A 27,718-nucleotide genomic window follows, 5' to 3' on the forward strand; every position below is an offset into this window, starting at 1 on the left:
AGCTGTCAGTCATTTTGCCTAAACCAGATAAGTACCCCTGAGATGATGCAACAAATATTACAAATCAACCAGAACTGAAAAGCACAGGTGTAGTCTGGAGAGTAGATGCACAGAAATCCAAAGCTCTAGGGAAAGTCTTTTAAAAAAAAATATTTTTCTTGGCTATCCTTGAAAGGATGTAGCCACAGGAAACACAACAGTTCTGCCTGGTATTATCCATATTCCTGTGTAAGGTTACAGTCAGAAATTACTAGGCAAGTGGCATGTATGGGCTAGGTTGTCACAGCCTTAAAAGGTGTGATTGTCGCACAGCTGACAGGAGTATTTCCATGAAGCATGAAGAAGACATGCTGGTCTCCACAATTTACTGATGTGACGTCCACCCTTGCAACAGTATTTCCTGTGAGTAACAGGATTAATGATGCCTGTCTTCTCCCAGATTTATAATTTTTAATGTCCTTTGCCATTTCAGCTGCTTGCTTCCTCCCTCCTCCAAAAGGTCCTGTTCTTCTGACGTTCACTATAGCACCTGTGAGGCAAGGATAGCCTCTGCTAGAGCCAGGGGAGAGCGCAGGTGTATGCCATCTGACTGGGCAACTCCCGTTAAACAGAAGGGACAACAGCTAAGTTGTACTTACCATTCCCTCAGCTGGGGAATTAGTTTCAGTTCCTCTCCCTTCCCTGGCCACTGATTTTCAGACTTGAAGAAAATTAATTATCTGTGAGACTCTCATTTGTAATTGTCTAGCAAGTTCAAAAGCCCCTAGGGAGAAGGAAGGCACAGAAAAAAAGAGTGTGATTGCCTAAGCCTTGTTTCCTTAGGAAACCAGCCTAAATACACATTCAAACGAGAAACACCAACTATAGGCTTTGCCTGGCCTGGTCCCTTAATCAGCAAACATGAACACTTGCAAGGAAACAGAGGAGAGTATAAAGAAGTTAATTTCCAGGGAAGGTTATCCCCTGAAGACATCACTACTGTTCTTGGCCTCTTTGACTAACAGCAGTATAAATACATGCTGCAAACGGGTCTTGCTTAGAGCATGCTTAAAATCAGACAACTCTAAACACACTCAAAACAGCTGGAAGGCTAACTGGAAGATCTGGGTGAGAAATCACTGTCTTGTTACTAATAATAACCTAATAATAATAACCTTTCTGCAATGCTTTAACTTCCCCACTTTACACCTGTATGAACACAAGCCTTTTGAAGTTGAGAGAGGGAAGGCAAACCAAAACAGCATCCTCAGGACAGATCTATCTCAGAACCACCTGTTGCTCAACATGTAGAGAGACTGTACCCATCTCTTAAATCCCTAGTTCACTGAAAACACATCAAGGACTTGAAGCCTAGCCCTTCACGTGTGTCCTTTAAACACCTTAGGGATTATTCTCAGGTTGCACCCATGCATCTGTTTTGTTGGAGTTACGATACTTGTGTATAGAAAATTTCCAATTTTTGGACCAAAGAGCATGCAGCTCTACAGACCACAAACCAGAAGTTTCAGGTGGAATGTGGGAGGCCAGGGTCAAGTAATTGCTTGCAAAATTATTCCTACAGAATAAATCTGTGAATAGACTTGTAAATGCCCATTTTAGAATGCTCAGGAATATGGTAAAATGTACTGCTGTAATGTGGGATTGAACATGTGGATCATTGGTCTGTAAAACCCAGTAATGGTAGAGGTAATGAAGACTTGAACCTGTTTTGTTGACTGTCACCAGAATTTGCACATTCCTGCAAACATTTGATTGAAACAGACCAACACTTTTTTCTGTGATAACATATTTTATGAGAAAAATCCTGAACTCATCTAGTAATTTGAAACTGTACTAAAAACCAATGCCTTCTCACCCCAGGGAATGAGGGTAACACTTCTCCAGCATTCCCATGCTCCTTATGGCACTGTTAGAGGAAAAGTCAAAGATGAAATTTGATTCCTCCAGGCCTGAATGCTGTCCTAGTAGCAGATCACTCTGCTGGCTCCAAATTTAAATTACTATTTAAATAAATTAGAGACATTTTAAATAAACATTAGAAATTAAAGATTAATCACATCAGTTTATCAGGTAATGAACAAGACTGTGTGCAATTTTTGCTCTAACAGGAATGGACTCAACAGATTATTTAACTTTAATACCCACAGAAACCAGAAACAGATTTGCCATGAAACACCCTCCCTGAACCAACCAAAGTAACGAAGAGAAGGGATGATTCAAGGTGGAGCCGGCAAAAGTGGAATTAATAAAGTCCTTGTATAAACCCATGTTTTTTTCAGTGAACATTCTACATGTCATTGTTTTTTCTCCCATAAATTTCTAAAGACTCTACTTGTAAACCTCCTATTTCCACCACAGTCATGCTTTAATTCAGAATGGAAGACAACAAAATTACATAAATCTCCAATACAAAGTAACATTTTGTGTGCAAAGTAAGAGCTGTCATGAAAAAGGTAATGAAGAAGAATAGCTCATACAGAGGGCTCTAATGCTATCCAGCTGCTGCTATATGGCACTTGCTGATAAGACTTTGTTTTAACTTTACAATAGAGAAAGTTTGGGAAAGGTTAAAAATCAAAATGCAGGAAGTAAAACTCTTTATACTTCATCTGTTACATTTCCTCCTAAGTAGCATTTCTTACATAATTTAGTTTTTCACAAAGAACATGTATGTGTGCCTTTTGTTGGGTTTTGTTGCCTTTTTTTTTTTCTCTTTAATAAAAAGAGAAGAAGCATTTCAAGTTGTGCTTTTTAGGTACATGTTTTTAGGCAGCATTCCTATTTTTCTTGGGGGCTGTAATGGAAAGGGTTGTGGAAGAACAGAGTAACACAAAAACTGCATCAGAGTTATGCTTTTGGGACATTCTAATCATAACATCACTGTGGCACTGCTACCATCCTGTGTCTTCCATTACACTTTAAAAAAGGGGATGGTTCATTCTAAATTAAAAAGTGCCAGAAATGTGTAAATAAACTGCTATTATTATGTGTCTTTCTTTTGCCATTTAGGCAACAACCACTGGGAACATCTTGCTGGCAGACATTTTGCCAAAACTGTGTTGATGACTACATTCATAAACTAATTTTTTCCACAGAACCATAGAAATAATTTGTAAAACTATGTATGACAAATAAGCACAGATGTTAAATGCAGATAAGAAGGATAAACCCAGCTTTTCAGCTTTACAGAGGAAACACTTTCATGTTAAGGTGCAAATGCAGTAATAAGCTTCCCATCCACAAAAAACCAGGATGACCTTGATTAGAATCAGTCTAGAAACAAAAGTGAAACTGACTAAATTATTTTTGTTTCCTAGAGGGGAAAACCATAAAAACTGCAAAAAATGCCCCTAGGGAGAATTTGTAGTGTTAGTATTTCAGTGGCTATATCATGAATAGTTGGCACTTTGAAATACATCTAAAATTAAACAACTCTGCAAATTGCTTATCCTATGTAGCAATGATAAACCCCTTCCCTCTAAGTTTTTTAATTGATGCTCCTATAAGAGAGGCCAGAAGAGGTAGATAAATACCTATCCTGTGTCAAAAATGGCACAAGCTGACAGCGATTGCCAGAGAGCAATGAGAAGCTCCATTCTTCCCTTGCAGTGCATGTGCAGTATGCCATTAGTGTTTAATACGTAGGCTGAAGGAGAGCAAAGCCTCAAGGAGCAGAGCAAACTGCACTCAAAAAGGTTAGTATGCAAACCCCTTCACACATCATGGCCATTTACTGGTAAGCCAAGCTAACTTGTTCATACCATCCTTTAAAGCACTTTTATTAACTGTGATGACACTAAAGACATATTTCCAAATACTGAAGCCGACATCAATAATCTCTGAACCAAGCACTACTAGCATCTCCCTGGGGAGGAGTGGGAAATATGCTGTTGTAAAGACTCTTAATGGCAAACCTCTGCTAGCAATTACAGCAAGAGACAATGAGCATTTGGGAAAAAAAGCCAAGGCAGTTTTGTTGGGGCAGCTTAATGATGTAGGAGCCAAAGAGTTAAAGTGAAGCTGCAAAGTCGTGCAGAGCACTGAAACCTTCCTGTTGGGAGTTCCTTTCAGAAGGACTGGGAAAGGAACAGTATTAATAGCTATTGCTGGGCTGCACTTTCCCACAGGTCTGGACAGGATCTCCATAGCAGCTTTTGCCTTTCTGAAAGGAAGACCTGAAAGGACTGCAGACATTGGAAACCTCTGGGCCTCACAAGGAGGAAACAGGAGGACCTGAAAGACAAACCAGGGGCTGTGCCAGGCATTATGACTGCCCACAGCTGAATGGCTGCAGAGGAGAAAAAGGCAAGGGTGGGGGGAGCAGAGAGGAACAGTGAGGAAGAGGAAGATAAGAAGGCAGCAAGTGAGCAACAGAAGTGCTGATGTCAATGACAGGTAGTCAGCACTTGGAGACCACTCAAACAAACCCACTTGTCCCCTGAGGAACCTGGAGAAACTTTCTGTCCCAGCAGGAAGCTTGCTGGTACAAGAAAGTATTAAAAACTCCAAGACCCTCAAACCAAACAAAATTCCCCAAAACAAATAAATAAAATTGCTCAAGTTTGTTATAAATCACCTCATTTTGTACAGCTGAGTCAAGGTTGTTATTCTCAAAGAGTTTTAGCTGTGTGAAGCAAGCAAATGCAAACTGTGTAGTTTTTATTACCATAATTAGGAGGACTCTGACAAAAACTATAGAGACCTGCAAGCACACAGAGATTTACTTAAATTTCGTCATGGTGACAGTAAGTTTCTTTGTCTTCACTGCCACTTACATGATTACCACTCCAGTTAACTTAATCCAAGTTAGAGCTGCAGACCTGCAATGCAGCACAAGTCACCAGGAGGAACTGCAGTGTCAAACCCCAACACATCCTACTCGGTCACAAGCAGCAGTCAAGCTTTCAAGTCAGTCCCCTATCTCTACCATTGCTGTCACCTTGAGTATAAAGAACTATACTTAACACTGTTGAAAAGAGTCAGGAACTTCTTCAACACTAGACACAGATATCTTTGGTTAGCTTTTTATTCATGACAATTACTTATGATTACATGAATTTGGTGCAGTTCGCATTCCTCCTCTCAGACCTGAAGATTATTAAATCCTATTTGTCATACTTGTGAAAAATTACTCTTCTTGTACCCAAATAGACCATCCTCTGCATGATTACATGATTAGAATGTCATAGGTTAGCATCACCCTTGGTGATGCAAAATTCCAAATGAACTGGAGTCAATGTGAGAGCAGGCAGGAACAGAGAATTTTATCTTATGAGCTTCTCAAATAATGAGACTACTTGATTAAACATTTTTAAAGCTCTATGCTCTGTTCCAGTATTAAATAATGTTCTCACATCTGCTGTCAAATCTTGCAAATGAATCTGTTCTCTAGCCAGAGCTTGTGCTAAGCACCTCCTTCTGCTGACAAACACAAAAACTATCGAGCAGTGAGTCCTAATAAGAGGAAATTGGTGTCTAGGTTAGGTGATCACCTGAAACACAACATAAGAGATTTTGTAATTAATAAATCCTGCATCAGATCTGTGCATCAGTTTCCAGTATGTGAAATCACTTTAATTATCAATGATGGTTTTAAGTGTATGTTGAAAATTTTGGCTAAAATGTTCTGTAAAAGCAAGACCTTAGCAGACTACCAAGGAGAGCTTAATCAAGACAGGATTATTCAGTGGTAAAAACCATCTTGGGAGAGGGAGCAGGGAAAGAAAGGAGTTTGTCACAATCATTAAATGCAGACATATTTGTCCATGTTGATTTTTAAATGTAAAACAACTCAAAAAAATACAAAGCCACTTTTCTATTACAACTTTCAATATTCCTTACATTCATCTTCAGGTAAGAGTTGAAGATATTGTAGCACGATTACCTTCACTTTTGAGATTTGAGCAGGAATAGCCTAAGGATGTTTATTTTAAACAGCAAAATGCTGAGTGAAATAAAATGAAGTCACTGTAATGATTGGGGGGACTTCTTTTTCTCTTTAACATACAGAAGATTTAGTCTTTCTTGGTATTGTGATGTCTATGAGTAAGGAATCATTCTACCTATTACTATTATGTTAACAACTGTAAACCACCTACAATTACTAGCATGATCCCTAACCTCTGAGAGGTGGTAATCCAGTATTGGTTGTTAGCTGTCAAATTTATTTCCCTTTGGTGAAATATACCCTGGATTTAATTACCAGTCATTCTTGATACTTTATGGAGTTGAGCTCAAGTACTGTGGCTCTGACATTTAACCCATGACCCTTAAATATTTACCAGCTTTACTGGTTGTGTACAATTATCCCTTCAAGTATATCTCAGATCCATCATTCTGCCCATGACTTACTACTCCAGTCATTCTAAATCAGATACATCTTCTTCCTTCCAGTGAAAAGGTAATGCTAGGTTTCCACTCTAAAACATGAAAAAATTAAAAGATGCATTTGCTAGGAATTGTGTGGTGTGGCCAGCATCTGCTAACTGCACTTTTACTGTGTTAGAGGATGCCTTGCATCAGAGAGACAATAAACTTCACTCAGTGCAGTGTTTGTTAACAGAAGCATCAAACAAGATTTCTGTTACCGATTATGAGCTCAGTGCTCCTCTCTGGTAACAGGAGTGGAGTGCAGGGTGAAAAACAACAATTCCCTGACATGCTTAAATGATGACACTGAGCCCACACACACTTTTCCATGAGGTCATGTTCCCATGGGTCAGAAGACAACAGTACCAGGGAGTAGCTGTACTTCAAACAACACAAAAAACTTCTGAGAGTTAATGCTTCTTCAAGTTGTAAAAAACCCTCCAGGTGCTCTGCTTCTCTGGAAGAAGCAGCTGATGGGCCTAGAAGAGCCATCCATGCAGGAGGGAAAGGGTAACATGCATCCTCCCAGGGGCAGAATCCGCCTGCAAGGCCTTCAGGCCTGGGAGCAGGGTTTGAAGCAGATACCCAGGGCCTTTCCATGGCCATTGAAGCTTCCAAGTTCTGTGCAGAGCTGGGGAGAGAATTCAGATAATAAAATCTTGTGCAATGGCCCGGGTATGTTGTGCTTCCCTCAAAGGGCTATTGACAGTTAGTACGAGATGATTTTAGCTGATAGGGATAGCAGGTTACCAGATAATCTAAAAACTGCCTTTGTTAGCAGCCAGCCTAGTTTAAGACACACAAACTTTCCACTGCCAGTGTTGCTATAGACTAATATAAATGTGAAGAACCTGGCAAAAAGCACAGAAAAACACTGGTCAGCTGTAAACAGTCACTTTTTAAGTGCAACACGTAACAGTGTTTCATATATATATGTATGTACTCAGCTTCTCATGCAGAATCTGAGCCTGGAAATATTTACAATTACCCTTGATTTCACTCAGCATGAGTTGTCACCTCGAGGGGAACGCTCCCACGGCACAGCATTAAGCATATATGAAGTCTTTGCAGTGGCAGAGCCACTGACACACATAGGGGATTTATAAGTAGTGTTCAGCTTCGGAATATTCCTCTAGCACAGTTAATCAGCAACCTGGCTCACTACTGTGTAACCTAACCTCACTGCTTCCCCTCCAAAATACAAGCCATTGCACAAAACACATATTAAGAAGTTTTCAGGTTAATTATTTATTTGCCTGTAGTTACCTTACTTCCAGAAGTGTTTAATTTACAGGTAATTTGCACTCTAGACAATGTATTGTAAAAGAGCATGATAGTCTAGATGCCTTTAAAATTTGCATATTACTTCTATGCATGATCTCTGAAAAAAAAGCATTCTATAATTATTTTTATTCTCTTATAAATAAATATATAAAACTTACTTCTAACAGGTAAATGAAATGCCTCGTGGCCCTCAAACAGACATACATACTTACCTCACATGCAAAGGAAAACAAAAATGATTATTCAACAGCACTGGAATGTTCCAGAGAATTCAAACTCAGAGATTCTCCGTTGAGAGTGACTATGACTCCATTTACCTATTTCTAAAAACCACAATGCAGTTTAAAAAACTGTAGAGCAAGATGACTCTTATCCTACTGAATTAGTATAATTTCCCTTCTTAATATATGGCTTCAAGGAATTCCACTGTATTTGAAAACGTGGTTTTAAGATGCAGAACAGAAATATTAGGACTCTGATAAAAAAGTACATTGTGTGTATACTTTTTCAGAAGTAATTTAAAGAATTGTTCAGGAATCTGTTCCTGGATGCAATAATTTGAGAAGTAGGAAAGGACACACTGGTATCACGGGCATAGCTATAGAACTGCAAATATTTATAGGCTCAAGTCTTTCAGTTGAATCAGACTTCCTGCAAATGCCAATGTAAGCCTCACTCCCAGAGCAAGAAGTCATAGGATGGAAACTCAGACAAAGCCATGAAAATGGTAGAAAAAAATACTGTATTTAATTTTCCCAAGGAATTCCTTTCATTCATCTCAATGGTAGGTGGTCCAATAAGATCAGCAGAAAAAAATCCAGATCCTTCTAGAGTAGTGCAGCATGACTCAAGCAAATATGCCCACTCTCTCTGTTACCTACAGAGTAAGTTCCCTGTAAGACAAGGTTCCTTATAACTACAATTGCATTGCGCACTTCAGAACTTCAGCAAATATAAACAACTTTGGATTCAATTCACACTATTATCATTACATGAGCCTTCACCATCAGATGTTTTGGAAAAACTAAACTAAAAAAAACCCCAAACAACAAACCCCACATTTATTTCTTCTAGACTTCTCTGATTTTAACCAAAAATACAGCCTTCTCTTGATAGAAAAGGAAAAAAAACCCACTCCCAATTTGTACAGTGTGTGTCAATCCAATGCATTTTTATAAGCATGAGATATAAAGTATTTAACAACAACTAAAAAAAAAAGACAATTCAATCGTTATTACCAGCATCTGAATTTATTAGTGGGCAACGATATCCATGAGATTATTAACTGCATTGGAGAGGAGAAGTAAGAAGTATACCAAAGTATATATATATCACACTTCTATACCTAAACTGAGCAAATCAAAACCCAAGAAGACGACTCTAATGAGTCTACACTGGTATAGAACTGCCTTTTTAAAGACACAGCACTACGAGAAGCTGAATCTTAAAATATCTGCCACGAGGGATATATCTAATTTTAAGAAAGCAGTTGCATCTAACTGACATAATGATCAGAGAATTACAGAATAATTGAGATTGTAATTGCTCTCTGGACTCATTTAGTCCCAACTGATCTAGCCATATTTTCTATACAGGCATTTTCACTACATCCTCCTTTCTTCTGGTTTCTGTGTGGTCACTACGTGAATCTTCAGTCTGGCGTTTCACACTTTGCAGGATAATTCACAATGTGTTTGTGTCTTTCTGGAAGTCCAAGAGATGCCTCAATTGCAAGAACACAGCTTCTGACAATGTATACTGGTTTTTTCTGCAATTTCTGAATTCTACATATAAATTTATTTATGGACCCACTCTTATTCAAAAACATGTTCCAATGTTTCCTCTCTGCTCCCCTCTCCCCCGCCCAATGTGGACGCAGTCTAATTTATTACAGTAGAAGAACAAATTATTGGCAACCATCTTATGCAAGGATAGCTCCCAGAGTACATGACTTTCATTTGCCAAGATTGTGGTGGCTCTCAACATCCTACAGCACAGACATTTCTGAGATAACATAGATGTTCAGTCAATAGTCTCCATCCCAGTATTCTTCTGCATCAGACTTGGGCAGCAATTTGATTACTTACAAAGTATTTGCAGTGCCTAATTGACCCACTGCTGAAAACACACACAAAATCAGGCCCCTTATCAAAGGTAGCAGAAATTGCTACCAAGTTTGGTTTGCTTTGGTTCACCTTGCCTTGCCTAAAAGACAGGTAAAATTCAGTGTTTTGCATTTCTACAGTAAGAGAGTGCATTAATAGATGGAACATATGTAATTCTCCAGGATATGATAGAAAGGTTTAAAGAGTTAAAATAGTTTTTAAAGTCCATAAATTCCTGATGTTCCATGAAGTCCTCATATCTATAGTTGTGTGTTCAAACTTTAATTATAGAAATGTAAACCATGTAATGTTTTCCCCTTTACAGCTGGAAGAAATTCTTGACTGAGAGCAAAAAGTAAACATTACAGCAAGGCTTGAGTCTGGATAGTACACAGAGCAATAGCTTTTCAACTGAATAGTGTCCATGTTAATTTCAGTGATACATTAATTAACCTTTCTGACATCTAAATGAATTACTTCATGGTGATCAAAAGCATGAAAGAGAGCATGGGGTCTCCAAGAGAGATACACTTTGAATAGCATTTCATTCTAATGTTAAGGAGATTGGCAACTGAGAAGCTCTTACCTCTTATTTATCTCAAAGATGAGGCCAGCTCTGAAGCAATCACGACCTACACAGACCTACACAGCGTCTAGACTGACACAGGGGTGCCAAGAGAAACACACACATCTATTCAACTTCATTAAGAATCAGAGCATTAAAGACAAACTGAGATCTGCAAACCTGGTGGAAACATGCAGCCCTGTTGCAAAAACTACAGAACTGATTAACTTGGAGACAGAAGCAACCTCTCATTCTGGGATTACAAAAACCAATGCAGCTGGATGCACACCTAATCCTTCTCCACCTCCAGTCTGACCTGATCCATAAGGAAAAGTACTATCCTATCTTCTGTAGGTACATCTGAATCCCTCAGCTATTCCCTATATGTCTTAACTAGTTCATCAATTCCAAAACTCCATTTGTTCTTTGCTGATCACTTGAGATACAAAATCAGAACAGAGGCTGTCTTTCTCTGTGTCTCCTTTCTCTTTTCTTCTTCTTTTAATAGGAACATTGTAGGATGCTCAGACAAACTCTGGAATGGTCTAAACAAGAGTTTAACCGGGCAGTTCTAAAGGTGAAAAACATACAAAAATTGAAGCAACAGAACAGATAAGATTATGTGAGAAACCTGTCAAGGTAGATATAAGGAGCAGAGAAACCACAAGCAATGAAATCGCCTGTTTGTCTTCAACCAAACTAATCCAATTTGTTCTCTCACAACTTTCAGTGCAACCTATGCCGCCATAAGATCCCGCAGAGAAGCACAGATATCAAAATAATTTCAGCCTTGCATTGATTAGCATTGATTGAGAAACAAGGAAGGGGAGAAAGTGTACACAGCTGCTGGAGAGCTCAGACTGTCTTGTGATCATCACCACTGCTGATACTGTATATTAACAAAGCTGAATCATAGGACTGCTTGGGTTGGAAAGGATCTTAAAGACATTGTAGCTCCAAAAAATGTCTTTCTCTCTCTTTAGCCTCCAGAGTTGCTTGATTTATGAAAACTACAAAAGGTCTGGGGGCACCATCTACAACCCCAGCTTCCAATGAGGAGTGTTACAGACTTGCACTGGCATCTGGAACACCTGAATACAATTTGGAAGAGGTTATGCAGAGTACAGGTGTGGAGTTCAGTGTTGCATACTAAATGTGTTACATTACATTACAACACCATTCAGCTTTTCACCAGAAAGCTGTTGTTGCCATCTTGATGTTTCTGTCCTATTCCATTATGCACCACTGTAAATGACTCCAGTGTTTCAGACACTAGACAGCAGTCCTACCCATTCTCTGATTCCCTCAAACAATGCCAGTCAGCAAACACTCACAAGTAGAGCACAGAAAAACAGTTTTTGTAATTGATACTGCAGTTACATACTGATTATTCTATAATCCATTACAAAATCTGTTGTCTCCAAAACATCGTAAGGAAATACCCAAAGAATTCTTGCATCTTCCAGCATATCCTTATCTGCCAAACAGAGCAGTAATTATTTTCCGGTCTTATTGAATTCAGTTTTCTAAATGACCATTTAAAGGCTCAGATGCCACAGAATCTGCCTGAAATGACAGATTATTACAAGGTCACTAAACAGCTCGTTGTGAACTTCCTGATATTTTATAAACTAGGCTGCCTTCACATATTGTGACACATGAAGGATTGCAAAACTCCTTGCAACAAAGAACTTTTCCAGGCCTTTTCGTCTTTAGTACTAGAAGTGCTTGGAGGGAGACAGAGTTCTCTGAAAAATTTGAGGTTTAGTTTTTGACAATGACAAAGGTGAACTTTAAAGAGTTTTTGTTCTTACTGTAAAGCCTTTCAATATAAAGTGGAGCTGACTAGAATCTCCTGTAAGTGATCCCTGGATGAAGACATAACACATATCAAAATGCATTTCTTTTTAACCTTTACACCCTCTGCTCCATGCTTGCAAAACTCTTCCAAATTAAATCAGGCAAATGACAGAAAATGCACTTTCATGCATTCTTGATTGTATCATGAATGAAGAATTTCTATAAAAAATCAGTATGTACAGTGGTAAGGATATTTCTGTTTTCCATTTTAAACAATGGAGAAATCACTCTGAAGTTGAAAAGTCCTCTCTGAGTGTCATATTATCAGCTAATAATGGCTCAAAATGCTATGATTCACTAAAAAGTTATGCTTTTTCTTTTATAGTATTACCCCCTCACCAAATCTGGATCAGAATGTTTTCTGTCTTTAGCATAGATAATAAGATCCTGACATGCTGAAATGCCCTTTTAAAAAATGCCCCCCGTCACTATAAAAATAAATTAAACCCCCATACCTATGTGTTAATTGATACTTTCATCTTGGTAGGTTTTCAATTAATTTACAATACTGTTCTGTTTATCAGAGTGGGAGCTGAGCCAAGCCCTCTGTGCATCTGATGAGCTTCACAATAACCCCAAATGCACCTGTTAATTTTGCCTCTGGGTAAACAGTTGAAAACTCCTCAGCTATTTCCTCAAGTTGGGTGGAAACAAAGAAACATGAGATTAAAAAAAAAGAAAGGGCTAGATTAGGGAATTGGAGATGCATTAATTTAAGAAAGGAACAGGGTCAAACTAGGGGCTAGGAGGCTAATAAGCACAGAGCACACAGCAAGAAAGCTCACAGCAGGGTAAGAGTTCACTTAATTTATTCAAGCGATCTATTCCAGACGCAGTAAATGATACATTATTGGATCCAGACCTGCAACTGCTTACTAAGACCAACCTCACTTAAGTGTCATTACCCTCCCCTTTAGAAATATTGCTGTTACCCAAACCTGTTCACAGTGAGGGCTTTACTCAGCTGGCAATCCACTAACTTTTGTTCTTTATGATGCTCCCCCTAACTCCCCCTCTCTGCTGTGGGAATTAGGCATAACAACCACCATGCTAACCGCAGAACACCCAAGTTGATACAACTCTATGAGATTTTTAGTACTTTATTACACTGAAAACCAATCCTATGGATAGCAGACTATAAACAACAGCAAATGCTCTATCACGCAAGCAGTAAGTGGTTAAGGACTTAAAGGTTTACTAGGGAGTTTCAATCAATCAAAGTCTCCTTTGTACAAATTAGAGAAAGCTGAAAAAGAAAGCAGAGAAACACTTATCATGGAAAATTTTAAAGGAACTTCAATTTTATGTCTTTTTCTTTGAACAAAAGAAATAAAGGGCAGATGGTTTTACTGTAAAAGATTGGCTACTTTTTTTCCCCCTGCTGAATTATGATTAATGCGCTTACTAAGCAGGAACAAAAAGAAGCCCTTTTATGATGCCAAACTTTCCAGTAGCTGGCTATTGATATCCTTAGAATATCATCTAATTCAGTGATCAGGTTACACAAGATTTCAGAATACATTAAAATTGTATTGTACAGACAGAAAGAGTAGGGACTGTGAAGCACATGGGAAGCATAAACCTTTGCTTAGTGGGGACTTTCTTCAGTCCTTGGAAACTGGACAAGGTCACACATTAAGGGCTACTTTTAACTACCTGTCTTCCCATCCCAAAAACACAACCCACCCTCCCGGTTATGCTAGCAGGAACTCTAAGATGAAATGTACCACAGGCCCCTGCAGCTCTTGCTCTGTGCTTGGGCAGTCTCTGAAGATGGACAGGACTTGGCAAAGAGAAGATCACAACCCACCCCTGCTTCATGGAAGGAGAACATGGTCCATAAAGGGCTGTCGTTATGGATTGCACCACACGTTTGCTTGCTCTTGCTTCTGTACTGAATGGCACAGAGGGCAGCTCTGATGAGATTTCACAGCGTGGTAAAGTCCCTCTGTAAGACACCTGCCTTAACTTGCACTTTCCACATGGCAGGGGCAATAATGTCCTTATGCTGATAGAGAAGGAAAGGCTAATCTGTCATGAAAAGGTAACTGCTGCAAAACTTAAAAGTTCCTCCTGACTTCCCCAGGCTAAAACTTAGCCCTTCCCCAGGCTAAGTAACACTTGCTTGACACCAAACACAGGACAGCTGGAATAGTGGGGAGCTACTAAAGGTTTTGTTTGTTAAGAAGTTAATTGAGTGAAACTCATATATTCAGCCATTTGCTTCCCATGTTTGTTAATTTCCCACACTTAATAGCTTTTGCAAGGTCCTTTGCATTTCTCACTAGGAGCAGTCAGTTCTTTATCTCTGGAAATTAGCACCTCTGGAAAGAAAACAAAAGTAACAGGCAGTTCGACAGAAGCCTTCAGTATGAGAGTGTTATGTATCTTTCAGATTTGGTATCCATTTGCAGAACTGATTGCAAGGCTGATGATGGTGTCAGCCATTATGATACTTTATCTGAAGCAGAAGACCAAGGGCTCCTCATAATGCTTTAAAAACGATGGCCCAGCTCTGGGATTTTAGGCTGGGACACTCTAGAAAAGATAATTCCCAAAGCAGGATTCATATCTGTAAAAGTCAGAAACAACTAGCCCTAGGGCTTTGCTTTGCACTCCTCTAGGAGATAGCATTAATAATGGGAGTCCTGGTGGCAATTTGCATTCCAAGCAGATCTATTCAAATTGATTATATTCAAAGTATTGACATTACAAGCTTTTAAAAGGCCTCTGTAAAAGCCACAATAAAATCAGAACTGCCGTTTCTAGAAATTTTTTTGTTTGTTTAATTGTTATTTTTGATCTTTTAGCATTCAGATTTTCAGTATTTTCCTGAAAACCTCAAGGGCTGCAAAACAAAAAGCTGAGATCTTGAAATAATCATTGAGCTCCAGGAGCTGAGGCTTAAAGAAAACACTAGATATTGCAAGACCGACATTAAAATATAAGAGTTGGAAACACTGTGTGAGGCTTTGGTTTCTCTTTATGTAAAGTACTGAGGAAAAACAGCACGTAAAAAAAGGTGATTAGATCCACCAGTCAGATTTACAAATGTAAGGGGGCTTAAAATAACCAAAGTATATTAGATTGATAAAGAGTATTTACTATATCTGATATATCTGCAATGTGAAAAAAAAAAAAAAAAATTAGAGTATCATGTACATAGACCTAAAACTAAAGCCATTAATTTAAAATTCCCCCAAGTTTGTATGACTCACATAAGGGGAATTTTTAATTTTAGATTATTTCTCCCTTCTGATATCAGTGCCAACTCTCCCCGACCCCTTAACACAATTAGCAGCAGACAATGCCACCACTGTTTCCCGGGCAAGACATAAGCTAGGAAGAAGTAATATAACAAAGCTGTTTGTGGCTCTACAGTTAAAGGTTATGTCAGCATTTTCATGATAGAAACCCTGTTCCAGAGGTCAGTAACTCTTCTGGAAAAGCTCACTCCACCGAGAAACCTGTCACAGAGGGCTCCTGCCATAAGATACATTCTTTCATGTGCATGTATATCTGTGTGTATATATATACATGTATGTTGTGGGCAGCTACATGGAGACCATAATTACGGTTGCAGGACACCTCAGCTTCAAGTGGAATTCTCTCTCCTCTCTTTTAACATTCAGACACACAGTGTGAATTGAAAATTTTAAGATTCAGGCCCAGGACTAGGACAGTTCATGGCAATGTGACCCTACTTGATCAAAGAGTTCATACTATACACCTCTGCTTTTTACTTCCCATGATCTGGCTTTTTAAAATGCAAAGTTTATGGAACTCTTCAAAATCTGCAAACAGATTTGTGGAGATGAGCCAACACTGCATGAAATTCTTGACACTGGAATCCTGGGTTAGTATCTTTATCAATGACCTGGAGGAGGAGATGGAGTGCTCTCTCAGAAAATTCACAGATGACACCAACCTGGGGGAAATAGTTGATAGTTTTTGTGCCATTCAGAGGTATCTTGACAGGCAGAAGGAACAGGCCAAGAGGAACCTTGTAGAATTCAAGCAGTTCAGATGCAACTGGGACAGATTAATTGACTGTTGAAATATAGTATGGCTAGGTAGAAGCCCTGCTGAAACAGACCCCACGTCCTGATGGCCAGAAGGCTGAACGTGAGCCAGCTCTGTGCTCTGCCAGTGCTGGGGGCTAACAGCATCCAGGGCTATATCAAAAGTCCTATAGCCAGTAGATCAAAGAAAGTGGTAATTCCCCTTTACTTAGCACTTGTTATACTGCATCTGGAATGCTATGTCCAGTTTTGTATCCAATAGCAGAAGAAAAATGTTGAAAAACTGGAGTGAGTCCAATGAAGGACTGCCAAGATGGTCAGCTGGAGCCGGGAAAAATTTTTGTGATGAGGTGATACAAGCAGTAGAACAGGTTAAACCGAGAGATTTCACAATCTCTGCACTTGAGGCTTTTAAGACCCTAAACAAAGTCCTGAGTGACTGGAGTTAAGTCATTGTTGGCCCTGCCCTAAATTGGATTGGATTAAGGCCTGGTTGAATCCCTGGTTGGATTAAGGCCTCCTGAGGTCCCTTTCAACCTAAATGATCCTCTAACTCCACTCTGAAATACACTGGTGGGACTTCACCACCCTGACACAGAAAATGGACAAATCCAGGCTGGGGATCTTTGCTTCATGAACCCATGAATTTCTCATTCTCCCTTCACCCTCCTCTATAGGCTTTCTGATCATGCTCTCTAATGTGCTGCAAGGTGGCAGATGAAGTGCTAGAGCCATCATGGCATGTCTACCCCTTTGTTAACATATGCCCTCAACATGGGAATAGCACACGCAGGAGGAAAGGTTATTCGAACATCCCAACACTTCAACTCCCTCTCTCCAATTTTCCTCTACTGTCAACTAAGTGAATTGTATCAAGTGCCTTATCTAGTGTTTTAAATTACTTTGTGGATAATGATCTCTGTCTTTCCATCAACCAGGAAGGGAAAATAGATTGACAGAGGCACCTTGCCAATCAGGCTGGGTGCTATGAATCATGTGCAAGTCTTTTTCCTTGTTGTCCCACAAATCAGTGCTTAGGTGTTTGTATATGTCTCTCCTATCTGTTCTATCCAGTCAGGGATATATATATGAGCCTTTTGAACTCTGAGAGCCCTGTAGGCAGAGTTGACATCCAGACAGTTTCACAAGGAAACTTTGGATTGGCATGAGGCAATGGACAATGAAGCAACAGGTACGTTTGCCAGCAGAGCACCTGGCTGGCAGGAGTATTCAGTGTAGCACTTCTTGAGACTAAGACTGAACCCCCTGATGCAACCATGGAATTACTCAGTTGCATTACTGTGGCATGACCTGGCCTCGGTAGGCTACAACCTTTGCCATAGTAGCTCATGCAGTAGTAGTACATACATAAAACAAAAGGTCTCATACAGATGAAAACAATACAGATGGAATTTTCTTCCAGAAAGATGTAAGAAAACAAGCTTGACTGTTGTGACAGGCAATGCTTGCAGTACATCAGCTGTGAAGACTCTATTGGCATCACAGACTGAGATTTGAAGCACAGAAGTGATGAAATAGCTTTGAGACTGTTTACAGCAGGCGCCTCCCAAACTTGACCAGTAGCATGAGAAGAAAGAGAGATGCCTGTCTGAAAATTTAACAAGTGGGTGCTGAACATGGGTGTCAGAAGTTAGCTACAGGCAGGAGTCAGCCAGCCAACAGTAGAGAGATGACAGTTGAATAAAAGCCATGAAAGGATGATGAAGTGGAGACAAGTAACCGTGGTCCGATGCCATAGGAGAAAGGAGCCAACAAAGATGTGTGTGACAAGCTGAAAGCAGCAACTGAGGGAAATGATCTTCCCAGAAACATTCTGAGTGGATGTACACCATTTTATATATTGTGTTCACTAAGCCCATAGAAAATGCTGCTGCCTCATTTACAACATGAAATTATTTCAGACCGAATGTGTTAAGTAGATTTACAGAAATTAGTATCTCTTTAAGAAATGATGCACAAAGACTCAGCAAATGTAGACTGAAACTAGTGCATCTGACTTTGTCCACCTTTTTGGCCAGAAAACTTCTTATGAGCTCATTCAAAGACTGGATAAAGAAGCCATTATCACACTTAACGTGTGTCAGCCCACACCTGCAATACTGTGTTCAGTTTTGGTCCCCACATTGAAAAAAAGCTGTGAACAGGCTGTGGAGGGTCCAGAGAATGGCCATGAAGATAATCAAAGGCCTGGGTAGTCTGAGATGTGAGGAAAGGCTGAGAAAAAAATGGCTATTTTCAACCTTGAGAAAAGAAGAATCAGGAGTGACCTTATCACCATGTCCCAGTATTTAGAGGATGACTACAAAGAAGATGGAGACTCCCTTTTTACAGGGAGTCACAAGGAAAAGGCAAAAGGTAATGGGCACAAGTTACTCCCTGGGAGATTCTGATTTGACAAAGGAAGGGAATTTTTCACAATGAGAACAATCAGCCATTGGAATGATCTCCCCAGAGAAGTGATGGATTCCCTAATGTTGGACACTTTCAAGATTCGGCTGGACAGGGTGCTGAGCCATCTTGTCTAGACCTTGATTTTAGCAAGAAAATTTGGAACAGATGATCCTTGAGGTCTCTTCCAACTGGTTTTCCATGATTCCTGGATTCTAGGAAAATACATGGCTTTGGCAGTGTTCATCTCGCTACCAGAAATTAGGGAAGCAAAGATAAAAACCAAAACAGTGAAGTTCAAATTGTTTGTGTATTCCACACAATTAGAACAATTAAAAATGGTTAAATCACTGAAGCCATTTGTTTATACCAACTGGAATTAGGTAGGTGATAATTATTAACACACACCTGTAACTTTACGTCATTTTTTTCAGAGGAATTAGTATTTGCCATGTTTCCAACATTACAAGGGCTTTCTCTGAAAAGAATCTATAAGCCACACAGTCTATTCAAAACGTGCTCCTACTTTAACTGAAGTCTCAGACTATATTTGTCTTTATTGGTACACGGTCAAGATGCACATTTATTTTTTTTCTTTTCTTACCATTCACATGGGATAGAACAGAGAATAGATATTCTTTTTAAGCAGGCAGCTTTTAGGAAATGACATCTCAATCCTCAGCTCTGTGGTTTAACAGCCAGTGTAAAACAAAGCCGAGGATTGTTACTTGACGAATTGCATACTTTTCATACAAACCAGTTCTGAATTGCGAACATAAATCATGTGCCATAATGTGTGCGTACACATATATACCCTCTAAAATTCATACTTGCTATTCTGAGGCCTTTATAAATTCTGGGGACTTGGATTTTCAGGCAGCACGTGTTTATCCTATTACTGGGTCTTGATAACCTGAGGATGGACTGCAACAAAGTTCCATAACGGGTGTGGATGGGTTAAATCTGCTACTATTGCACCACTTAAGTGCTTAGCAGTTAGAATTACATGTTAGATCTCCACTGAAGGTGAGGCCACAGGGTCTAACAAGGCACCCTCCCCTTCTGCACTATAAAGTAGGTGAGAAGCTAAGAAAACATGCATGGGTCTCCCACAGGGGGAGAGAGGTGAGAAGATGCCCTTGAAGACAGCTGCAGTAGTAGCAGAAAGCCAGCCAGGGAATTTTTGAATAGTTTGGGACAAACTGGCAAGGAACTTTTCACCAGAGGGTGTTGCAGGACCTGTGGGGTAGTGGAAACAGCTGGGGTGTGCCCTGAGCAGTGCTTCCAAGTGGGTGTTCTGCTCCCTCTTGGCCCTGCACCAGTGCCTTGGGCAGAACTAGTTTCATTGGGCTTTACAGAGGGATGTGAATTTGTGAATTCCACCTTCAGTGCCTGTGTATGGAAGCCACAGTAATACAGTAAAGAGAGCAGAGGCTCTCAAGGAGCTGCTGTGGTGTGAAGAATGAAGATCCTCTTAGCATTGCTTACCATGAGAAGCAGAGACATGGCAGGCTACTGTATGAGAGCATCAGAAGCAGGGCTTGTAAACAGCTTTGCAGGTTTAAATGGCCCTCAAGCCCACCCACAAGGCAGCCCAGAGTGATTTCACTCCCATCTAACAGAGAGGCAAAGGAATCTTACGAAGTAGGGGGAAGAAATTCATTCATAGTTCAAACTGATATATATGTTTTAAAATAATTTTCTCCTTGACATGGCAAAATAGTAGAGCATGAAAAGAAAACCTGCACTATGAAAGGAGTACCTGGTGACAGTGACTGCTCAGTATGGATGGGGACTGTCTTGGGAGAGGAGCACTGATGGAGAAGGACTTTTTCTGCCAGTGCTGCACAGAAGCACACCACGTGACATAAGAGTCGTGCTGGTTCCTACACTTCCACAACACCACCATTTCTAGCACTAATTGCAATACTTGGGGGCTTACGTTTCCATCCAACGCCTAATTCCAGGAGCAAGTACAGAAGAATCTGTTTTCAAAGATAAATACATGATCTTTGTGATTTGCAGAAAAATGCCTGACACAATGAACCCTAAAGGCTTACGAAACAGCAAGAGGACCCTTAGCAATATTATTTTTCAAATCTCCTAATTTTTGTAGGCAATATAGTGATTTTCTTTTTAAATTCAGACTCACAGCTTTGAAAACCTGTGTTTCTGGTTGCATATTCATCTGAAACCAGAATTGTGCTTTGAAATACGGTCTGATAAACACACAGAAATACACTTTTTTAAACAGAACCTCATTTTAATATTCTGTAATCTACTTCATTTTCTAAGGCAATAATAATTCTTTTCAGCACCATTTCTCGTGTGCCTTTCTGTATTTGTCAGTGTTATTTTGGCTGCCAGTCTGAGACACTAATGGTCTAAAGAGAGTTTTTGCTGGTTGTGAAAATCTTTAGTCACCAGACAGATAACACACATGTAATGGACTTGCTGTTAACGTCACAGTCATATACAACTGCCACTTTATCATATACTGTTTATTTTTTAATATCTGTGCATAACTATAAAAGAACATATTTCTAAGCCAGTACTGGGATTGTCATCCTCACTGAGACCATGGATTTGAATATCCCTGTTGAGTACAAAATGCAAAGCCAGACAAAATGCAGTTATAAAGCAATGTAAGCCCTTAAGCAATAATAAAACACAAAGAAACGTACTTGAGATGTTACCCTTCATTTCTTGCAAAGCAAGCTCATATTTAAGTTCAGATGGACCAGGTTAACAATTACTATTTTTAATGTTAAAATGCCCTGGGGAAGTTATAAACTCAGCAAATATGCTGCTAAACTTACTTTATATTGTGTGCAGCTGTATGGCTTCATACCAGTGACCAAACTTCCTAAATGGGCCAGTGAAGTAAAAGACGCTCTCTCTTCCCCCCTCACACCCTTCCCCCCCATCCCCCACAACAATGACTTACTTGTCACAGGAATTTAATTTATTTCAGTAGTTCATCAGGCTACTATTCAGTTCTGACTTTCCCTACCTCTCTTACCCTACATTTTTGCATCTGGTAAGGGCAGGATGAAGGAACAAATAAGGCAGGAGGAGTACTAAACATGAATGACACATTTTCCCTTAGAGCAGTAATCATTGCTGTGAAACATAAAAGTCAGATTTCAACTAATTTTGAATTATGCTATATGTACTCCTTAATGCGGATTTATTTTATATTCACATTAGAAGTCTTTTCCTAGAACCATGCAGCATAAACAATTCCACAAAACTAGTTATCATGCTAAACCCCACATTCTTCCTGGTTTTGGTCTGGGTTTTGGTTTTTTTTTTTTTTTTTCCCTTCGATAGATCAACCCTATAAGCCTGCAACATTTTTTTCTTGGAGTAAATGTATTTTCCTGCATATGCTTCTGTAGCCTGCATTGGAGGTCTTAAAGGAGGAGGTCTGGCATGTGGATTTGGGTTTTGTGAAGTTAACAAGGAGGCCGTTATGAGAAGGAGCTTTGGCACGCCATGGCTCATTGGCAGTGATTAATTGACCGACATAGTTTCACAGGATCCATTCTGACATCTAGACACAGACCTCACCTAGGAAATCGCCAAGTGGATATCGATACTGCGTCTCCAAACTTAGCATCACGAACTCTTTAAGGCTATTTTAGGCTTTACTGGCAGAAACTGGCTTCTCTTGAAGCCTCGGCTAGGATAAATGGCCATCAATGAAATAATTACTTAAAAATGGATTTCAGGCTGGATAATAAAAAAAAAAAATAAATCCATGTGGTCAGAGCAATAAGGAAAAACCGTGCCAGGCTGAAATGCCTTTAAGAAAAACAGGCTCAGTAAAACAGCAGGCTGAATGCAAATTAGATAACTGCTATCAACAGTGCAGCAAGGGGAAAATGGTCTCTTCAGTCTGGTTTGAAAATTTGTATTACTTTTGACCACTAAATAATAATACAATTATTGTTGCCTTACCCCTCCCCTCCCCCCCCAAATTCATGCATTTCCAAAGCTCCCAAGACACCTTGATAAATATAGCCAACCAGCTTCTAGCTAGGTTCAAAAGAGATGCTTTAAAAGTCATTGGTCAACTTCTATACTTCAGCTTAAGCACAGAAGAAAATATATTTTGCTACATTATAGTAGACCCTTTTTTCATTGTAAAGAATAGCTGTCTTATTCAAGATGAACCCTGATTGAAACCAGATTTTTTTTAATTCAACAAGTTTAAATATACTATTAGTACTTTAATTTGATTTGATTAGAAGCCTTTTAAAATCTTCCCATAAGATACACGTTTGTTAAAAAGTAATTCTGTGAGTCTCCTGTACAAGATCAATCACCTGCCCTGTCCTGTTGGTGACCAAACCCTCAGCATGCTGCTCGCAGAGAAGTGAAGGACAAGGCAACATTAAGTCACAACGAGGCATCCTGTCACTAAGTAAACACTGTTGTGGAACGACATTAGATGAAAGGATAATGAAATAAATGCAACTATTCCAAGTTTGGGTAATGTGAAAACGTGGTAGGAACAGCTACCATAACGTTCAGTGCCTGGCCTTGAGGTAGCATCAGGTTTTCAATCAGATTAGCTAAGGGCCACTAGCACAAAGAAGGTACTTCTCAGATGTGCACTGACTTGATAAGCAGTTTACAGGTAAATAAGGAGGGCAACCTTTGCATCAGCATTAATGGTGAATTAACAGCTTAGCTCAGGGCTGCTCGTAACCTCAAAGTTCAGTGTGTTGGTTCTTTACATTGTAACTATTCCATGATTGGCTCTGTGAAATATTTAGTATTTATTTATTTACTTATTTATTTATAGGGTTAACAAAGCCTACATAGCAACAAATGTACCACAGACCTCAGGTATTACAGAGAGAGGCTTCTGGGAATACTGACCATCTTCCTTTGTTCTGCGTTAAAACTGAATCAGCATCACTGGAAATGCTGATTTCCTACTTTCCTTGTTCCTATGCTTGCGCTTTTCAGTGCCGTTGTCATACAAAAACATATTCCTATGGTCCAGAAACCATTTTCTGCCTAGAGTCGTTGCTTAATAAAAGTCTACAGATAGAAAAAACTTACTTGCTTTAGAATACCTTTTATTTTAAAGTGCAATATTTCAGGGAAACGTATCTGTTTCAGTGAAAACATTCAGGATGGAATTTCTAGTGGGTATGAGAAAGAGTTCAGCATCAAAATGAACACAAGTCCCAAAGCTCCTCTCCCCTCCCTTAAAATGAAATTGTTGCTCTCTGATTATCCTTGACTCTGGTGGAGTTCTAATGGGATAATTGCACATTTTGAGAGCTGAAAACACATATGCCAATCCATTAAACTAGATTTAAAGCACCTCTTAGAAGGAAAGATAGAGCTCTCCCAAACTCTAGTCATCATTTTTATGAACTAAAAGCAAAACTCATATACAACACAAAAATTTATGCAAATCCTGTTTGTCTCAAACTAGATACCAAGAATGAAAGATGAGAACAGGCACATATTCAGCCTTCCTATAAGCAAACCATGTCTATCACAGAAAATCTGAATTCACAAGCAGGCATTGAGGTCACTGGAGCAGGAGCTTAAGGAGCCCAGACTCAGGCAAAACATGAAGCTGAAGACTTACAGTTCCAAGGAGATTATTACTGGCTCTACTTCTGACATTATACCATTACTGCATTATACATAGATTGAAAGTTACCTCTGTGATGTGTAGAGGAAGGAGATTGATCTGGAGGAAGGAGATCGATATGGAGTATAAACAACTATGAAAGAAGGCCAGACAATTAACCCAGTCTATAAAGTTTGCAAAGCCAAAAATAACATGCTTAATTTTATGAGGCAAATTCTTACTCAAATAAAAAGCATCCTGTCTTTTTCAACTGTTTGAACTTCACAATGATTAGAAATCAAATTAGGATTAGAAGACATTGGACAAAATTTAAGCAAGAAGGGCAATACTGCCGAGACAGTGTTGGGGGCTACTGTGCAGGCACGTGAATGTGTGAGAACTCTGTGCTTAAGCAGTAGCTAATAAAAAAAAAATAATTTATGGAAATTTCTTACATGTTGTAAATAGCTCATGCATGTTGCAACTTGTTATAATTTGGGAATGTCACTGGCTATCCCCCAGCTTATTCAGGCAGAGTGTGAAAAGCAGCGTGCAGAAGAAAGTTACAAGGTCCTTTAGTACGTAATGGGGATTTTTTCCATTTTTCCAATGCACAACAAATAAATTGTCTCACTGTGGTAATACTGAATGTAATAGGCAGTAATGAATAGCCCAAGCTGGTTTTGGTTAGATGCTGTGGTCTTGCCTGTCTCCCTGGTGTTAGGCTGCCCCTGCATGTCACAGCTGAGGCAGAACGACAAAGGAACATCTTGGCAAGGACCTGTGCAGTTCTGGGGGGGATGGATCCTGCCTTCTCTGCAATAAAATAACCCTGAAATCCAACCTACACAAAATAGACAAGTGGGCATAAAGGACAGGAATGTACCAAGACTCCAGTATAAGAGATCTGTTTTGCAAAGTTGTGTTCCCTATGTCAGCCAGACATGGGACAGGCTCCTTCTGCCATATGCTTGCAGGTGTATGAACAGAGTGAAGCACAAAGTATTTTTTAAAACTATCTTCCTCTGCCCACCTCTTCCTAGAGGTTGAATTTCTCTACAAAGGATAAAAAAATGTCATTATATTTGCCAACACTAAAACTATTTGACCCTAGACAAGATGCAGCAGAAAATTTTCTGTATACAGCAGACAATTTCTAACTGATTTCAGTAGGACCTGGATCAGGACTTCACTGAGGAGGAGGAAGACAATAATGACAAGAGGAAAGAGTGGCAATTCTACAGAATACTCCTTCTCTAGAAGTCAAACCAGTGACAAGTGTTCCATCTGATGTCTGAAATGATGATCCTTTCATTAAACAAGGTCAAGCTAATGTAACATTATTGGTATGACTTTAATATGTTAGAGAAAAAAAATTCTTAGTACAGTGGCTTCTATTGTATACAACAAATGTAAGCAAAAAGTAATGGGAAGAGATATACCAAACAATTTCAGTATAGACTTTAGACACGCTTAACACTCCTTAAAGCTTAGTCGATGTTATCTGTGAAATCAGACAAACACTGAATCTAATTTATTCAGCTTGAACCTAGTTACAACCAAATAACAACCAAAATGTTCTATCTTAAGTATTTTTTAATATTTGTACAGAAGAAGTATGATATCTGCAGTTGCATTTATTTAGGAATTAACTGTTCCAAAAACTTGATCCAAGAGCATTTTTCTCCAGTTAGTTATAATAGCTTTTAATTTAAAATACCTATGCCAGTTTCTCCTGGGACTTAGTAAAAGTAACTTACTGTGTGAGTAGCAGAGTTCAATCACTACTTCTGCTTGTGTAACATTAGAAAAGGTAATCTGTGGAGGATTCATGTCTAATGTGAATGTTTCTAACAGGAAAGTGGAGTCGGACAGGGTTTGATAGAGTAGCATTTGCCTATAGCAGAAATACAGTGACTGTTGTAGACACTAATATTAAGTCACAGATCATTACTTGCAATTTGAATGCTCTTGAGCAGAGAAGATTTTGCTAGAGAGACTAGTACAAAACATCTAAACGAATACCATCTGCAAGAAATGAAATTCACCAAGGTGATAGAGAAGATATTCAGAGTTCTGCAAAACAGTGCAAGCAACCATGCACAGTATCTAGATGAATAACAAAATAAAATGCACCTAGATGAACCCAATTAAATAAAATAAGTATCTATTCCTTGAATTAGACAGATCACAATGTAGTATTAACTTGGCAACGCAAAGAGTGTAGATCCAAGGAATTGCTCCTTCACAAAGTAGAAAGAAAAATGAGGAAACTCCAATTTTAGACACTAAACTTAACAACTTCTAATTCTTATCTTTAGGTCTTGATAACCTTTGTTACCTTTATAGCTTTCAACTATGCCTACCTACAACCTGGAAAATGAATTAGTTGTCCATTAGTCATTTTCTGGTCTCTGAATGTTAAATCATACTTTTGTTTATTCTAACCTTCACATGAAAACCTGCTGTTAAAAATGTACAGCCCAATGTTTTACTCTTAACAGGGAAAATGAAAAAAAAAAGTGACAGGTAAAATTAAATGTTTCAGATGTTTTCTTTGGAAAGTTACATCTCAACTATTTTGTGGGGGAGGATAAATGAGGCGAGATCATTTTAACATACTACCTCAATAATATATGCAGAGTGCCTCAGGAAATGTAAGAACTGTTGGCCCTATAAATGAAAAATTAAGAGGAAGACAACTATTTATTTCATTAGTCATCTATATTTCTACTTAGAATCACTGAATAACCTGAAGGCTCCAGCTGGCTGAAGATTCCTTGTGATCTCAGAAATCAGGAATACTTAACCAATTTTTTTAAGATAACATCCACTCTATTTTTCCCTCAAGACACAGTTGTATAAGTTTTCTGGAATTTTAGAATATGCTAAGATACATTTCAGTTGCTGTTATTTTCACTTGAAAATATACACAGCGGTTTTATGGGTTAAAAAACTGTATTCCGCTTCCCAGCGTGTACCTCTGTTTCCAGCATCCAGCCATTTCTACCGTCTTTCAGTGTAATTTAGGAAAATAACATCTTTTTTTTTTTTTTTCTAATTCTAATAACTGCTCATTTTCCACTCCTACTTTTTGGAATACATTTATCAGTATAAAACAGACTATCTTAAGCACACACATCCACTATTAAAATCTAACGGGCTCCTTGGCAATAGGAACTGTGACTGCAACCTCCAGTTACACAAATGGCTTCCATGATGGGAAAACACCTTGGACATCTGTTCATGTCTTTCATTTGGCACTACATTTGTGAAATTACTGGTCAAAATACAGTTTACCTTTTCTAAATTTCAAAGAAGCAGACTATGATAACTGGTTTTGCAATCAAATATTTTGAACCATCATTGCAGGCATTTTTGTTTTTAAGGAGTTACAGTTAGTTCTGAAAGCACAGACCAAATGTTGCCATGACTCTTCCTTTTTTTTTTTTTTTGTTATAATATGCTAGTCAGAAAAAAATATCTGAATTAAGCCATATTT

General features: G+C 39.0%; 1 protein-coding gene across 1 annotated transcript in view; it reads right to left on the bottom strand.

Annotated features, from left to right (window-relative positions):
- The window catches only part of GMDS (GDP-mannose 4,6-dehydratase), a 412,544-nt gene that overhangs the window by 150,947 nt on the left and 233,879 nt on the right, over positions 1-27,718 (bottom strand).

Source organism: Corvus cornix, chromosome 2, assembly GCF_000738735.6.
Source record: "Corvus cornix cornix isolate S_Up_H32 chromosome 2, ASM73873v5, whole genome shotgun sequence".
Classification (NCBI taxonomy): domain Eukaryota; kingdom Metazoa; phylum Chordata; class Aves; order Passeriformes; family Corvidae; genus Corvus; species Corvus cornix.